Source organism: Choristoneura fumiferana, chromosome Z, assembly GCF_025370935.1.
Source record: "Choristoneura fumiferana chromosome Z, NRCan_CFum_1, whole genome shotgun sequence".
Lineage (NCBI taxonomy): Eukaryota > Metazoa > Arthropoda > Insecta > Lepidoptera > Tortricidae > Choristoneura > Choristoneura fumiferana.
Genome location: NC_133472.1, coordinates 9,906,402 through 9,924,825, shown reverse-complemented (window position 1 = coordinate 9,924,825; position 18,424 = coordinate 9,906,402). Strand labels below are relative to the sequence as shown.

The following is an 18,424-nucleotide window of genomic DNA, read 5'->3' as shown; positions in this document are numbered from 1 at the left end:
TTTTCCGAAATGATGTAATACTTTTGTCGATTCTCCATTGCATGAGATTGTTGTAAATCTTTTGTTTTTATTCGACTAGATGGCAAACGAGCAAGTGGGTCTCCTGATGGTAAGCGATCACCACCACCCATAAACATCTGCAACACCAGGGGTATTGCAGATGCGTTGCCATTTAGTTTATTGTTTTTTATTGTACTATTTTGTCGGCATAGTTTACATATATATCCGTGCAAAATTACAGCTTTCTAGCATTGATAGGCCCTGAGCAAATCCGCGGACGGACAGACAGATATGGCGAAACTATAAGGGTTCCGTTTTTTGCCATTTTGGCTCCGGAACCCTAAAATAAACCTTAATTGTGATTGGCTTACAGCAGTTCTTACTCATTTTTAAGCAACCAATCACGTGGCACGCGCATATTTAAGGAAACTTGATTATCAAAATCGATTTCAGTATTCTTTTTTTTTCGAATGTTATTATATTACTCAGTTCTCTAACATAATGGAAAGAATTACTATGGGTATTATGTTACTGAATTTGCACCATAGAACATAGAACTTGGAACAGACTTATAACGTTAGTTATTATTGTATAATTTTTGACCATATATAATTGACAGATTATACTATAGGAGTAGAAAAAAAATAGTATTATACAAATAGGATACATTATTCATTTACTCAATCAAATCTGAGAAGTGAACTACTATGTGAAAATATATATCTATTATTGGGCTATTATAAAAAAAAACCTTACATCGAAGGCTAAGCTTATATATATACCTACTATGCCTTAGCCTTCTGAACCTAACCTAACCGAGTCGGTTTTGCCCCGACCAAACTACGCTTGATAAAAATTATACTTAGTTAATAATGTTATGCATTTCAAATATGCGGATTCATTATTATGCTAAATTTAGTATAACACTTATTTTTAAGCGTTACAAATTCCTGATTATCGCAATAACTCATGGTCGCTTGCTAGAATTAAATCTCAAGTTAGTGTTAATTCCAATTTATTAATGCCAAAACTAAAATGTATGTAACTGTCCATTTTAAACCTGGTTTGATGACTATTTATTTGCAATAAATTTTCCAACAAGTGATCATAAATTATATACTTAATGAAATCTTCCAAATTTTACTTTTCTTTTATATTTTACACGCGCGTCGTTATCCCGAATTGTTTATGAACAAGGTCTCCCAAATTACTTGGCATATATTATAATATGATTTACGTTTCATGGTATTATATAAAGTAACTTCACACAAAATATGATGCGCTTACAAACTTCACGACTTTACAAAGAAATTCGTCGTACATGAATCAAAATTTTGTAATTATCAACTTTACGTTGGTTAAAGGTTCCAATATACTTTCTCGTACCTGTGTCGTATTTCAAAAGCTTACGAGTATATTGTTACTGTGTACTTATGAAGCTTATTATACCTTTTACCTACATACTAGGTAATTATGAATGTATGTACATGGAATGAACATTTCTAGACACGTTCTCTACCGTCAAACGGTAAATTAGCTTTCAATTGTTTAGGTAGTCTTTTGTCATCACAGTCAGTTTCGTACTGGATTTCACTTTCCATCCTTGCCGTGTCACTTTGGCTTTTAAACAAATTCCTATTGCAAGTCGGTGAGTTAAAATGTTTTGCCAGTGTACATACAAATTAACGAACTTTCACCACAGTGTTGAAATAAGTTAGTTAATTATTTGAATCTCTTAATTTTAATACTCGTACTTGATTAACTGGAGCCAGTCATTTGCTTAACCATCCTCTTTCAAAGCTCTTTTTGTTGTCTTATCTTGATGAATCTATTATAGTGCATGGGAAAAGCACAATACAAGTAATATAGGTTATTACCTGTTACTTGTATTGTGAGAAAAGCGTGACGCTCATTTACGTACTTATCCACGCGAACGAGATATTTTGTGTTTGTTGGCATTGTAGAATATTCAGTTTATATCTACATATATATTACTATACGTTATGCCTATCCAATTTATTAAAAATGTAAACAAAACGATTTCATCAATGTATAAACACTGACTGGATCGAATCAATAACACATTTATCTATAATTCGTATCTTTTAACTAGATGTCTAATCACTTTTTTCACCAAAATTCATTTGATTTCAATATTTATTTTTCATTTAAAAAGTGCATTACTCGAACTTCGTATGTTGCCGCCCCGCTGACGCTTATGTCATTTAATACACGAGTGAAAGGGACGGAGCGATACGAATTTTGATTTGCGAGTTTCGTAGTAGCCCTGCTGAGTGCTGACGTTATTTCTTGATTTAAACATGCGTATAATCTGTAGAAGCATAGACTAGCGTAGAGATGCTGGAAAATTTGACATTTTAAAAATCGATTAATGCGCGAATGAATAAGCCATTTTTATTTACTTTCCATAAAATTAAAAAATAGTTACTGCTTTTATAATTGAATAAACAGTCTTTGGAATGAAATCAATTTTTGCAAATTACTGAATTATTGATTTACTGAACAGATTAATTTTTGCAATAGGTTCTAGGTTTTCACATCATTTAATGTCTGTGGTCGGATAATGGTGTCTTTGTTTACACTTTTCATAAATTGGATCGAAATACAATATACAACTGTCGTTTTAGACAGAATGCACACAATTCATGAAAACGTAAAATATTTAGAAACTCATATTTATACACCTTAAAAGTGCATAATCATAAATTTACAGGATAGCATGTTCAAAGGTTCAAAACCGGAACTTTCTCATTTAATGATATAACTTTTCAAAATTTGCATTGGTTCCAAAGAAAAATTTTGCTTTCTACCGTATTCATGGATTGAAATTTCTTATAGTTTTTGATAAAATTGCAGCTACACTACTATACGCGATTTTACATTTGTAGTGTGCGGTATACTGAGCTAAGTACCACTTCTCCAGTATATTGGCGTAATGCGTAGATTACTGATCTAACGATATTTTTATTGTATATTAATTTTTTAGATGAAATACTTATATGGCTACAATGAACAATAAAAACAGATGCTCTTTACCTTCCTATTGATTATAAACGTTTTTATCAGTTGCATCATTATACGCTAACATTAGGCATGCCACTTGTACCAATATACCGCTAGTAATGTTTTAACGTGCTATACAAATACAGAAATATACCTTTATAAAAACCTCACTTGAAATATAAATGGTTTTATTAAGAAAAGTAATTGTATAAGTGCTTTAAATTAATGGAAGCACATTCAATGGATTCGTATCCTGTTCAAATGTGTACTCATATTTTATTGTGAAAGGTTCCTCATTGATACATATATCTATCGCACCCATTTGTATCCACATAACGGTTTAGCTTTGTGCCTCTTCAGGGTTCCGTACCCAAAGGGTATAAACGAAACCCTACTACTTTATACTACTTCGCTGTCTCCGTCTGTCACCCAGGCTGTATCTCATACATGATAGTTAGACAGTTGAATTTTCACAGATTATAAACTGTAGTCGATTTAATATATTATAACAAAAATAGATCATAAGATAAATATTTGGGGCCCCCCATACAAACTGCAATGTTTTTTTTTTTTTTTTTTGTCTTTTTGCTAATCGTAATAAGTTGTATTTCGATGGTAGGAACCCTTCGGCGCAAGTCTGATGGACTTTGCTTAAGACAAGCTTTGAACATGAAATATTGAGATCTAAGTCAAAATATCTTTAGGAATTTCATGATTGTAACAATTAGCACTTATGAAAATCAAAAAATTTACCACCGGTTCGTAAAAACCTCTGAGAAGAGTCTGGCAAAAACCTGTATATTTTGTAAACAGATTTACAATCATATTTTAGTGATATCTATCATCACAAGTATTTAACCACAACTACATATTTTAAAAACAGTTCTCAATTCGTATTTGTGTAAGCACTCGCCAATGCGGATCGGAATTATTCCAATTCCCTATCATGATATAATCATTAATTTTAATAATACGCTTATATATCCCTTCTTCTTGACAATAGATTAAATTTTTGTGTCTGTTCTGAGTCTTGGGAAACTTCTATAACTTCATTCGGTTTACCGTTCGCCATATACATAGTCAGGTACCATTCTTGCTTGTGTATAAAAAATGTGTATAGGGTGTTTATTAAACCCTTTACTATACTTTAAACCAATTAGGGCTTACTAATTACTAAAATGATCAAGTAGAAAAATACTGTGATTCGAAAAAAAAAAGTTTGTTATGTAAGGAGTCGGAAGAAGACTTTCTAATTTCGAGTTTTCCCAATTATATCGTGATTAGTAATCAGTAGCCCTAATATGGTTACAGTATAGTACAGATTTTCAAACTGTAGGTATATTGAATTTACTGTCTCATTTTAATTAAAGCATGCATGCCTTCGCCTTCTTTTTGGATCCTCAACTACCAAAATGCAATGTATACTGCAATGTTATATTTCTAGCACGCGTACATGTAGGTATAGCCAGGAAATTTAATCACTTACCGGTACTGGGGTGAACCGTTGTACTACCATGTTTATGTTACATCCCATACATTTGCAAAGAACTCATAAGCGAATAGATCACGAAAAGGTTCACATTGATTTAGTTTCCATGACTGTCTATGAGAATACGGCTATTGTTGTCTTTGCCAAACCAAAACATGTTTTTTTTATATATTACTATCAAATTATGTGCTCGTAGAACAGTTTTAAACGGTCCGCACGCAGCGACGGCTTAGCGCTACACTGAGGCAACTTGCCAGTTACCTCGACTTCCCCGCCCCGCGAAATACGGTCGCGTATGTGGGCATGTCGGTTGCCTCAGTATACGTTGTACCGATTAGCAAAACGGTGTTAGATGCATTCATATACGTCACTTAGTTCCAAAACTAATAGGAATATCCGTCCAAATTTTTTGGTAGGTAATAGGAAATATTAATGACAAAATTGCAAAAAACTAAAAATCTGAAATTTGTCACTTGTACCAGTATACGTAGGAGGTATCGAATATAAAGATTTTTTTATATTATATTTACTCCTATAAAATAAAATGTAGGTACTAACGTTAGGTACCTACTTATTATAATCATTTAGCGCTTCAGGTACAGTCGGTTCCCTAACTTATGTTATGTATCCACTTTTTCATACTAGTTGCATAGAAAAGTGGCTACTTACCTATGTTAGGGCACCGACTGACTGTACTAATACAACAGTCTTTTTCGTGTTTAACTGTGGCTTTATTATAATTTCGCAATGCTCACTCATGATTTAGATATACTATATCCGGACTAGTACTACGGATTAAGCTAGTATATGGCTAAAATTACCACGACGTTTTAACCACATTGCAGCGGCTGTGGACACGCTTAACTGAAGGAGAAATAAATAAATAGAGGCAATCGCAGGCAAGATTGCGCGACCTGAGCCCTAAAATTTGTTTGCAATCCTGACATACAATTTAGTGAACAATAAAAATAGTACTTATTACCATGTATTATAAAGTTATTTTCTAGATAAAACCTCCATTATGATCTTATCATCCAGCACTGGTAATAACCTGCCACAGAAGCGCTACGTAATCCAAAAACAAATAAGTTTAGAGTATAAAAATAATAGTGAGATTAACATTTATCTTAGTATTTGGATGTGGACTTTGACTAGGGTCAGGATTTCTATTCGACTTCGCAATTTACCTAAACTACCGGTGGGGTGGTTCCGGTCCAAATTTAGGGGTATATAGGCATCCAAAGCTACGAACAGTCGGTAACTTTTAGTTTTTTTAAACTGTTTAGCCTTAAAGTAAGGCCTTTGCTCTTTCGTTGTCTCCAGACTCTTCCAGACCTACAAACCCGTCCCTGTCTGGACTTAAACACTGACAGACAATCAATAAAATCACTATAGTAAAGATTTTACTGCAGCATCCACTTCTGAACATCGCGAACTATACGAATGACGAAACTTCAGATAAATAAATGGTTTCCACCGTAAAATTCTGCACGTGCAACCTGTGGCGTTATTTGTCTCACGTGTAACCTCGTATATAAGTCACATTTCGATCAAAGAACAGATAGGCGCAATATATTTGGGTGGAATCTTAAGTTAAATGACAAAGCCTTGCAACATTTAAATATCGCGATCTAAGATTCAAATTCGGATTTTTAGGAACGATAGGTCATGCATACGTAATTATTATTAGGCAGGTTAGGTAGACAAATGAAAAGAATATGATAATTACGTACCAACATTAAAAAAATGTCGAAAGGTCTAAACCCTGTACCTATTTTGCCTACCCGCGAGGCAGGTTAGGTAGGTATGTAGATATTTTTTTTATATTAGGGTTCCATGCCTCAGTTGGACAAAACGGACATTGGAGCGATACTGATTAATTATTACCTATTCATCTCTAGTTTCAGCCGTGCGCTTAAAATATTTATACCTACTTAGAATTATAGGGATTACCTAAGTCTGTTTTATCCGACGATAAAACATGCATATAATTTATCAGTTATACGAAATGACAGTATGAGTAAGTTCGTTCTGTCGTAAAATAAACGGAATCCATGAGGTCGATATGTTTAGTTAAAAATAAATTATTGCTCAACCGCTGAGCTTTAAATTGTGGCTGAGCAGCGTCTTGGTATGTAAAATTAATATTGAAATGTTTACTGGGAAAAATATCATGGAGACACGGGAAACGGAGAAAAATCTTAAATGCGGGATTGCCCCACTTTAAGATAAATGACGAAGAAAGATTCATAACATGCTCAAAATCATCGTAGTAGGCAAATTATTTCTAATTATGTATACGTACCAACTTAGTATCTCAAAGAAAACTTTTCTTAAGGTGGAACTATCGTATTTTGTCCTTACCCTCGATTATACTTTACACTCATAATTACGGTGCACCCATTAAAATGCACCTACTTTCATGTTACCCGCGTTAGTCGCCTGATAAAAAACAAAGCATGGAAAAACACGGATAGCCTCGTCTTTCGCCTCGTTACAATTTTAAAGTGAAACAAAGGCTGTTTGAAGCAACGAGGTGCTAATTTTGAAATCATCGATAAGAAATCACGTTGCCGATTGACGTCGCACACGTGCTGTTCGTCGGAGGGCAAACATTTGTGCTTACTGAAGCTTACATTAAGTTGGCACGAGATAGAAACATCACACAGACACTTAGCATCTGATTGAAAGTTAATAAGCTGGAAATATACCCAAAGCTGTCATCGAGTATAATATCTGATAGGACAAGTCTCTATCTGTTTCGTACAGTCATATTATTTTTATGTGTTTTATCTTAGGTATTTAATATTATTTCTGCTGACGTGTAGTTCCGCCTGTAGTAAAGATGGTGTAGTTTGATAATTATAGTTCTTTAGAGATCCTGGTAGGAGGAGGTGCCATTTCTACACATGTAGGTAACTATATCATCGGATCATCACCACAAACATGTCATGAAATGTCCCAAATAACACAGCCTACACAATCTTAACTCCTACGGCCAGCTGTGATTTTAGCAGTGACAGCATGATACTCTAAAACGTCGAAAAAATAACAATCAAAATATTTCAAAATGATGCTTGCAAGTACCTACTATTTAATACCTTTTTAAAAGAAGCAAACCATAAAAATTGGCTGATTTCCTGTTTAGATTTTAAATTGCGTAAGATGGAGTACACACTAGATGAAGCAATCTTGACATTTTATCGTCTTACTAGATTTCTGTTTCTACGAAATTTTATAAACACCACGAATCAAACGTTTGACTTTAAAGCAATAGTTTGCCAACGATTCGTACACATCGGTTCAGTGTAAATTCATTGTTCAATTGATATCAACCTGTCATAAATCTTATCAAATACCATGAAGATAAATTATTTGTTTATAAGTAGATAAGCACGTACGAAAAATGATATCATTATTTATCAGTTTACATCGCGGAGATAGAAAATTGCGACTTGTTTAGGTACTCGTTACAGGTGCCTATGCCTTTGTGTGTACAAATAAATTAAAACTTAAATTTTACAAGAACAAAAATAATCGACTAGGTCATGAGATTCGAAAACAACGGGCTGTAGCGCGCACGGCACTAATTTCGCTGGCAAAAAAAAACTGGAAACTATGAATAGATATTTTTTATAACAAAACATTGAACCAACTCCAAAAAAAAATAAAAAAAAATCTACCAGTTTGAAGTCGGTGGCTCAGCACAAGCCAGTAACAAAAGGACTTACGGTTCAGAAACATCGATTCACTTAAAGACACTGAGATTTTGTTAGGTACAAATGCACAAGTTGGCAAACAAGAAGAGTTGAAATGAAATGACACATTAAAGATGGCGGATTACTTAAAAAAAGAGCTTGGCCACGATATCTAGTGATCATTTTTTGTACTTTTAGTGCCATAGCCTTTAAAAAAATGGCGTGAGTAGTCCTAAAGGATGATTTTCTTATGATAATTGGAATGGACGCATTAGCCCCGTAGACGACATAGCCCTGGTTGACCTTATATTATATATTCGGAAACTTCATGGTTTTGCAATGTGCCAGGATTTACTTCATAAAGGCCGTTGACTGACTATACGTATAAATAAATTGCAATGGTATGTATGGTATGAGTGATCCGAGCATGTAGAATACGAGTAGATAGAGGAAACGGCATATTCTCGTATAATAGTATTAAAGCACCAATAAAACAGTGTGTACCTACTTACATAAAGCAGTTTATGTCGATATTGAAATCTAGACAATGGTCTACGTCTATACGGATTAGTTTCTGAGCCGAGTGATCATGATATTACTTTGTACTTAGTCTATTTCACGTGATTATTAATTGACACTTTGTGTGATGTTTTCCTGTTAGGGCGAATCCTCATTGCGATATTTCACCGCGCGATATTTATTCTCGCGAATTATATTCCGTACTCGAGAAACAATTTCTTTACGATTTTTTTACCACCAGTGCGGATACTCGTATAAGATTCAATGTGTTACAGAATTGCTAAGCAGAATTGCGAGAAAAATACCGCGCGGTGGACATGGCCATAGGTAGATCAAGCAAATCTACATTTTCGTACATCTATATCTAAAGTTGAGCTTTCTAGAGCTTTCATACCTTAGTCGATAAAAATGGGTCACTTCGTTGTCCGTCTATCCGTCAAGACCTTTTTCTCAGCTGCGCTTATTTTATGACGCCCCATTAGGACTCTTGCAAGTAAGATCGGCTTCTACGAGTAGGTAAATATATTGAAAATATACTCGTAATGCTTAGTAAGGCCAATGTTAAGCATAGTCATGTAAGTCATATTACAACAGTAAAAGAAAAACGAAAAAACTTGCCAATGCTGATGCCGACATTACCGACCGATCAACACACTGAATGGATGCAATGCAGTGTAGTTGTTGGCTCTCAAATTTTTATAATAAATGATTTAGAGGTACCATCAGCCAAATAAGTGGTCTATAAATTTTTAATCAAGTTCCTAACAAATATGTCGCTAAAGTCGAACTTTCAAATTGACAGACACGTCTATTAGCATTATTGTTTTATGACATGCAAACGATAATCAACTTTAGGGTGGTAGACCACATATTTGGCTGATGGTACTTCAAATGGGGCTTCAATGGGGCTATTTTTTAAATTGGACCAAAAATACATTCGTATCCACGGGAAAGTACAGGACAGCCCACGCAAATAAACCATGCAGGCTCGGCATACTCTATAAGGTTTCTAGTCACACTTTTCCTTATTGACGTAGTTATAATCACGTTTCTCCGTTGGCCTCGTGTTTTCCCGTCGATCGCTTCCAATTTATATGACGCTTATGGCCAGTTTTTAAAATCACTTCTTTGAAAGGATTATACCACTCGAAAGTGGTAAAAATTGTATATGAAATACGGTAGACTAAACACAAATCGCACTTTTAACTAATCTAGTCAATCAATAAGCATATAGCAATTCACAGATTTTGTAATTTTTACAACTTTCGAATGATATAATAATTTAAAATAACGGTAAGCCGTGAGTTGCGCATGAAACAAATATTTTTTTACTTAAGGGCATTTCTTGGAACAGTTCACACTTTAATTAAACTTTGGTATATTATTTTTTTCGTCGCTGGGGAGACGAAATAGCCGGAGCGGCTGGCAGAACATGGGCGAGAGTAGCTGCATGCGAGAGGGATTGGAGACTGCTAGAGGAGGCCTTTGCCAACAGGCACACAGATGCTGAAGACTGAATGGGGGAAAAAAATATGTATTATGATTTAAGTATTTTGTACGTTTGCATCTGAATAAAGAGGCTTAATAAATAAATAAATAAATAATATTTTTTTTTTTAAAGTGTACTATTGTGTTGGATATCCTGGCTGCAGCATCAGCTCATCGTGTTGCCACCATTGCATTGTATGTAGAATCAAATACTGATCAAAAGGAATCAAACACGACATATTTGCTAATTATTTTTTCAAGAGTATACTGGTGTGCTGGATATCCTGGCTGCAGCATCAGCTCATCGTGTTGCCACCACTGCATTGTATGTAGAATCAATTAAGTACTGATGAAAACGAATCCAAACAAGACATTATGTGCTATTATTTTTTATAAATTGTACTAGTGTGCTGGATATCCTGTGCGTATGTAGAATCAAATACTGATCAAAAGAAATCGAACACGATATATCTGTTATGGTTTTATCAAGAGTGTACCCTACTAGTGTTTTGGATATCCTGGCTGCAGCATCAGGCCGAGAATTCCATAAAGTTGCATAGTTATATAGCATACACGGGTGTTTCAAATTTAAGGTCCCAAATATGTTTGAAAGTAAAGTATATACCCATTATGCGTCTAAGATTCCTACCACAGCGAACAAAAGAACTGATGATCTTGAAACGGCTGAACTGATTTTGATAAAGTATGTCTAAAAACCATCGTTAGAAAACCTGCTTTCAAATAAAAAAACCGCATTCAAATCGGTCCACCCGCTTACGACCTACGGTGCCACAGACAGACACACAGATACACAGACATACAGACACACAGACACACATAGCGGTCAAACTTATAACACCCCTCTTTTTTGCGTCGGGCGTTAAAAACAGCTCATATTTTCTGTTTCTTTGTCTGTATCCTAAATACAGTGCTAAGTTCTAAGGAAAATCTCCGATGTCTTCCTCAAGGCTCGATCTCGTCACGCGTCGCTTGCATGCGCGTTGATTACATTTCTGAGAATACGTTTTTTCAGTTCATCTTTATTTCGATCGGAACTCTTAAGCTGCTGACTAACGGTCGTAGTGATGATATATTAAGAGTAGGTACTCACTATTATTTTCATGCATCGGACTGTCACATCGGAGATGCGTAACAATTAGAGGTCAAACGACTCGGACCAACAAAAAACCGCAAGCAACTTCTGCAGGAACTAGGAACCCTTATAGTTTCGCCATGTCTGTCCGCGGCTATGCTCAGAGACCGTTAGTAACTAGAAAGCTGTAATTTGGCATGAATATTGAATTTACAATACATATCAGGCAAGGGCGCAAAGTGGTAAATAAAATAAAAAACTAAAAATATTTTTTTTGGGGTACCTACCTCCCATAGTCGTAATGAGGGGGTGATTTTTTTTTCTCGACCTACCCTAGTGTTGGGTATCGTTGAATAGGTCTGAAAACCATTAGGGGGTTGCTAAGACGATTTTTCTATTCAGTGATCTGTTTGCGAAATATTCAACTTTAAAGTGCAAAATATTCATTAAAATCGAGCGTCCCACCCCCCCTCTAAAATCTTAACTGTTGGGTGGAAAAAAATTAAAAAATTCAGAATGGTAGTAAATATATCTAATTTATAAGAAAAATTATAGCGGCTAAGATTGCTTGAGGATTACTTATTAGTAGTTTAAGAGTAAATAGTAGCCTAAGGTATAAAATATAAGTACCTAAAGTTGGAAGAATCCGTACACAATACGAAATCCTTAGAAAAATATTACCTACTTGGTTTTTCGTAATGGCTACGGAACCCTATCCTGGGCGTGTCCGACACGCTCTTGGCCGGTTTTTTTAGATAAAACTGACCGTGATTGAACCCTATCTCACCTGGTTAAGTATTTAATGACCTGTTTATTGTCATCTTAACGGGGGCACTGCCCTCAAATTACTTATTGACTATTTTGTAATATCTAGTCAAAAGCCTAGCGTTGGTTTAGGAAGGTTAAGTAAATAGTTACAAGTAAGCATTTTATCTTGTATCGCAACAAATATCCATGGTGCCCAAAAGGAGAACAGAATTGCCACATTGGATTTTTGAGATTACAGTTCAATTTAATCCAGGGCGCAGATCAGTTGTGTGGATTCATTCGTAAAATGTAAGTAGTTTAGTTACTTGCCTAACTTCCAGTAAAAGCCTCTTATAATCAACTAGCTTATGCCCGCGACTTCGTCTGCGCGGTTAAGGTTATCGTGCGGTGGCGCCCTCTACCGCAATAAAAGGTATCCTATGTTGATCCTTGGGGTTCAAACTATCTCTGTACAAAATTTCATCAAAATTGGTTCAATGGTTTCGAAGTGAAAGCGTAACAGACAAACAGGCTTTCGCATTAATATTAGTCCTTAATTGCCTTTCGATGTATAAGTAATTGCCAAACTATTTCGTTATTCACGGAATATTTACCGCTTTACATAATATACTATTAGTGTCTACAAGTACAGTGCAGACATTTTAGCACGGAAAGACGCTTGCACTTGGCTTGGACTTTCTATTTGTAGGCGTGGACTGGACAAGGGAGATTACGTAGCTACGATATTAGCACGAAATGTTATTTTCATCTCTCCTGTACGGAAAGTTTAATTTTCATGGGTAGATAGCCGGGTGGAAAATTGCGTTTTCATCTCTAGGGTGGAAAGTAATTTATTTTTTATTTTTCGATTAGCCACGGAGCCGAAGATAATTGAGTTACGTCAATGACACTTTTTTTCACATTTCGGCATGGCCATCTAGATGCACGTCGTGACCAAGGAGCTTATATACTTACAACACTGGAGGTTGACCGCCGAACATATTCCATCTCTTTCTTTAGTTAAGAAAGAGATGGATGTCATTCTTGAAATGTGAAAGAAAGAGATGGAATATATAAATAAGTAATAAAAGTCAAACTTCTTCGTTCGGCGTTCAACCTCCAGTTTTGTAGGTAATAGGTATATAAACTCCTTGGTCGTGACCAACTCGATTTTTTTTTATACTCGGCCGAGGCAAGTGGCCAGGTCGAAAAGGTACCGTTGGAGTTTGGATATAAGTAAATTCAATTTACTGAATACTGAAATTCAATTTAATGATATTTTAATTTTTTGCACTATTTTACTTTCCACACAGTCGAAATGAAAAGTCATAAATCATAAAATTAAATCATTTGCTAAATTACACAAAGTTGTACAAACGACATGTCAGTAGAAATTACATTTATGGTGCCACAACATGGCATGCAAAACTTACTTACAGTAGAGTGTCTAACACGGGTGAAATTAGTTCGAGGGGAAATGCCTCGAACTATTGGCGCTCTCACTTCGTTCGAGCACCAGAAATATCTCAGGTGAAATGGGTCACTTTCCACCCTTGGTTATCAATCTACTATTTTTGCTTTTAGTACAGATCATTCCATTTACCATTAGTAAGGAGTGATAAATTATTTACAAAGCCGTGTCTGCCCTCTGGTCAAATAAAAATTACGATTATCAGTAAGCACTACTGCGAACGAACAACAAGTCAAGTATAATTTATTTTCTTACCACTTTTTTATACTTACTGTAAAATGACAAAAAACTACACTGAAAGACAAAGATTTGTAACATCAAAAAAAATGTTGCTACATAACTTTAGGAGGTTCTAGTAAATAGCTAAAGGTTAGGTGATTTTACTATTGCAATAAATATTTTGGTTCCTAATTAGAAAATTTTGGCTAAACGTTGCCTAACTAGTTCAGCTATCCTTTTTTTCGCCATGTTTATCCGTCTGTCTGTTGTCCGTCCGCGGCTTTGCTCAGGGACTACAATGCTAGAAAGCTGTAATTACGTATATAGTTACTATGCCGACACTTACAGTAAAAAATTCAAAAACAATTTTTTTAGCGACTTCGTCTAGCAAATCGTGAGGTTTCCAACCGCAAAAGGTTATCCTATTATCCTTGGGGTTCAAACTATCTCTGTACAAAATTTCATCAAAATTTTTTACAGACAACAGTTTCATTAATCTTAGTCCTTGGGTGCCTTTCGATGTATAAGTATATTACAAAACTATTTCGTTTCCGAATATTTACCGCTTTACTAATATACTATTAGTGTCTAAAATATACCTAAACTTTTAATACCGTAAAAATGCGAACTTAGAAAAATATTACTTATCGAAAATACAAACTGAGACATGGATGCACAGAAAAACCAGATTACGAGTACGATATTAGCACGAAATGTTATATGGACAGGAATCTAGACACGAATTTTTCCTATGCATACATATCTCAGGTTGCTTATTTCTACTACGCTACTTATGCAATAATAAGCAACCTGAGATATGTATGCATGGGAAAAATTCGTGTCTAGATTCCTGTCCAGCGGTGGTGTAGGGGTTATAGCACGCAGCACGGATTGCTGAGGACCTGGGTACGATTCCCAGCGCTGGTCTCTTTTTCTGGTTTTTTCTGTGCATCCATGTCTCAGTTTGTATTTTCGATATGGTTTCAGGGATACCTGTAAAAGTAACAAATTTGGAGTTGAAATAAAAAAAACAAAAAGACTCCAAAAAAAACAATCATAAATATTACTTAATTTTTTCGTAATGGCTACGGAACTCTAATTCGGGCGTGTCCGAAAAGCTCTTGGCCGGTTTTTTTAGTGCATATTCCTTAAAGCCGCCATTTTTTAACTGCGCTCCGCCACAGATAATAGTTTTGCGGAGCTCATGCAAAGGCTGAAAATAGTTAAAATACTTATGGTTTACCTACCGTAAGTAGTAAGCGTTGCAGAGTAGTTACAGCAAATAAACGTATCCTGTCTATTCTATGAACAGTGTAATAAGTGTAAACAGGAATCACATATTTACTTAGAAGAATTTCTGCTTAGAAGTTTGCGTCATTCGCTCAAGTAGGAAGGTACTTAAAAATCAATCAAAGTACGCTATGTCCAACAATAGTTGGATAATACTTACATAGATTTGGTAGTCTGGTTAGTACCGACCAACCTAAATTAGATACCACAGCAGGGCTGTTCTTAAGTACCTATAAGTACTTACTATACTCGAGTTCAGAATTAGGCGAACTAGATTGACAGCTGATAGTGTTACCAGGCATAGCAAAAAAAAATAGCATAGAAATAATGTCGATAAAGGTAACGCAGAATGAAAATGTTTGTCACTTTTGGGCTTTATTTCCATAGCTTTAGGTATAAAAATTACGAACCTATTCATTACGCGACTACACCTATTCACCAATCTGATTTAATAATTGTATTCTAATTATCAGGTATTTGCAGTCATACCTTTCGCACACACAGACTTGCCTACCTATACCATACCTACATTATAGAATTATATTATAGGGGTCTCCTTCGAAATCCATAATATCATATAGCTTACTAGGACAAGACCAAATCGAATAAATTGTTGTACTATTGACGACATATCATGACAATATGAAATATATATATGAAGTAGATAAAAAAAATAAATATATATGAAATATCGACCGGACGGCGTCCTTGCCGATGTTCAACAGTTTTTTTCCAAATCTTTCTAATAAAACAATTTATTTACTATTATTTCGTATTAAGCTTTTTGTTAAATATCGATATTAAGGTTATTTTTAATATCGTTATTATCTACAGCACTGGTAAAACTATGGCAACATTTGTGTGTATTGAATTGTCAAGTTGGTTCGCCTAATTCTGGACTCGAGTATTATGTAGTTGTGGTCATCGATAGTATCGATGGAGCTATACTTGCAAGAATTGAATTGAATTGAATGTAGTTGTGGGTTTGCAATTCAGTTTTAAACTTGTACCCGGGTGTATGATTTATTTGCAGGAAATGAAAATAGTCCAGAACTTTCACTTATACTCGGAGAATAAGGCTAAGGTAAATCTTGTCTAACATACATAGAGAGAAAATGATGGTTGCCCACACTAGATTTAGAATACAACAATATAATTTAAGAAAAAACTGAGTTGTTGGATGGAAGTAGAACGCATGCATTTAGACTTTATGTACATAAAATAAAGTAACTCTTATTTTGTGCATTTATTTATTAGGCATTAAGCAAAATTAGCGGCTATAAAACTGAAATATCAGTTGAACTGTAGCATTGTAATAATATTTTTGAAGTTCTTGTAAGTACACGTATTTATCACGGTGTTCGGGGAAATGACTCTAATATAATTTGGTGTGATTTGGTTAAAAGCTGTGTGGGGGTTTTCGGGAGCGAACAATCGATCTAGCTTAATAGTACACGATTTTTTTCCTCTTTCTAGTGTTACATTAAAAAAAATAAGTTCTATGATTATTAAAATTGGTCCTTAAAACATTTAGCTGTGTCTGTGTGCCAGCCAGTATCCTTTTTCCTTTCTTAGAAAACATCGCGCACAGTTGTGTTATGACAGTTTCAATTGTTGAGCAATGTGTTTATACCGGGTGTGGCCTTTAATACGAGCAAAAAATTAAAACTGATCCTCCTCTTCAAACTGAACAACATTAGTTCAGCAACTTTGAAAAACAATGGAGTCTTTGATCTTCCTTTTTTCATACAAATTAAATACTGCTATCAATGTACGCCATCCTCGAACACAAATTACTAAATTACTGACGTCGCCTGTCACTCTACAAACATCAAGCATTTTGCTTTACATTGCTTCTTCGAATAAACTTAAGTGGAATAAAAATTAAAAAACTAACTATTTTTTTAAAAAAATCGCTGAACTAATGTTGTTCAGTTTGACGGCATGATCTATGTTTTAATTATTGGCCACACCCGGTATAAGTATGAACATTGCGTTTGCTGTAAATTGCCCAGGTTTTCAAGGCGAAAAAATATAAAATAATGGAATGAAAATCATCTAAAATAACGTAACTGTTGTATATTGACGATAGAAGGTCAAAATGCGTCATTTCGAAGGCAATTGGAAAGACTTAATACGACCTTCATGGTTCCGTCACATATAACTTGACCATTACTAACATGCACATTAATACGAGTAGTATATGTTTATAAAGCCTGCGTCATCATTATAATAATACAGGCAGCAGTAGAAATACTGTAGATTCAAGTCGATCTAGTCCAACTGGATTCTAGACATGTAAGTTCTAGAAATTCAATATGAAACTACGCTATTTTGTGAACACCTTTTGCAGTTTTTTTTTTATTCGTCTGGTTGGCAAACGAGCAAGTGGGTCTCCTGGTGGTAAGAGATCACCACCGCCCATAGACACCTGCAACACCAGGGGGATTGCAGATGCGTTGCCAACCTAGAGGCCTAAGATGGGATCCCTCAAGTGCCAGTTATTTCACCGGCTGTCTTACTCTCCACGCCGAAACACAACAGTGCAATGCAAGCACTGCTGCTTCACGGCAGGATTAGCGAGCAAGATGGTGTTAGCAATACGGCAGTTGCTACCAACTCCTTATTGTATTGGGTGATAGGGTGTAACTTTGCTGTTCATGTTATTGATTTCTCTGTTAAAATGGCTAGAATAACGATCTACAGAAAATAAAATTTTCAGAAAAAAAATATATTATTATACTTGGAAGAGCTCAAAGGCCAATCAAGTGCCAATTTTATCCTTCTCTTACCGTTCTTTCTTACATTCTCTTGAGACGGAGCGAAGCGGAGACTTGCAGAATCGATCCTTCGCATTAGTGTTCTGATCTGTTCCGTCTGATAATGTCTGATTAAAAAACGGTAAAAATCAGTGTTATTCTGCAAAATTACAGCACATATTAAATTTATGGCTGCTTGACAAGATTAAATCAATTTGAAAGTTTCTACTGCCCTTGCCATTTTTCAAATTAAGTAAAAAATTTCAAAGCATTCGTATGATATTTTCGATTCAATGTGTTTTCAAATATCGTTCTGAATGTCCGCTGGGATTTTTCGCAATGCACCCTAAACACTTGTAAGTATTCAACTTGTCTACGGGGACAGTTCTGCTGCAAGTTGCAACACCATCTGACTGTTAAATTAATGAATTGGAGCACGTCTACCTGTCGCGTAACTTAACTACCTATAGACTCAGTAACACGTACTAAGCAGAATCCTAAACGCTATGTAATAATGACATAACAACGTAAAAATTATGCACATGCATAATCGTTGTAGATAGTCACCTGTATTGCATAGTCCCTGAAAGCATTTATTTAGTTTGCAATTACGTTAGATCGGCGGTA

At 35.2% G+C, this 18,424-nt stretch overlaps 1 protein-coding gene across 2 annotated transcripts in view; it reads left to right on the top strand.

Moving 5' to 3' along the window:
• Positions 1–18,424, top strand: part of LOC141426756 (uncharacterized) — a 49,830-nt gene that overhangs the window by 10,647 nt on the left and 20,759 nt on the right. The window lies entirely within an intron of this gene.